Here is an 856-nt window from a genome sequence, read left to right on the forward strand (position 1 = left end):
CTTAGTATAAAATTACTAAATTTAAAAATAAAAATAGGGATGAACACGAATCAGATCAGATCGGATATAGCTAAAATTTCGATCCGATCCGATTCGAACTAAAATTATCGGATCGGATCCAATATCCGCAAGTTTTAAGTTTAGTTCCGATCCGCACATTTATGGATCGAATCGGATCAGTTATCGGATATATTTGCAAAACATAAAAATATTTTTAAAAATTTATTTTTATTAAAAAAATCAATAAAATTCCTTTTTTCTGATTTACTCTATACACTAAAGTGTAATATACTGGCGCATATGACATATCAAGCATATAACTCCCTAAAATAAACAATTAATTTAAAAAAATTTAATTGACAATCCTTAACACATCTGAATAAGCAAACTGTGGTATGTATAAAGAACAAACTTTTAGTAACTTAACACCCTAAAATGATAAAAACAGTATGGCGATTATTCATTTCCCTATTTTGGTCATGAAACGAGGATTATGGCAATGCAATCAAAACGGGTTGACTTTGATTATTTGTAGCGCAAAATGTCTAAAGTCTAAACCGCCAAAAGGAGGGAAAGTTCGTACCTGTCTCTTCATGTACATGCACACTTTAAGCACAAGTTATAAAAATAAATAAAAATAATATGAAAAAAGAAATAGACTGAGGGTGCAAATGCATACCATTTTGTGTTGTCAAAGCAATGTCATTGCTCACGCATGCATAACACCCTTAAAACGGGGTAGATGGCTACAAACCAGATAAATAGAAGAAAATAACTACATGATAAACAATACAAACCACCGAAAATACTCTGAATTATTAAATTGCTGATAAAAATAATTAACAAAAATACCTAA

Source organism: Arachis ipaensis, chromosome B06 (assembly GCF_000816755.2).
Source record: "Arachis ipaensis cultivar K30076 chromosome B06, Araip1.1, whole genome shotgun sequence".
Lineage (NCBI taxonomy): Eukaryota > Viridiplantae > Streptophyta > Magnoliopsida > Fabales > Fabaceae > Arachis > Arachis ipaensis.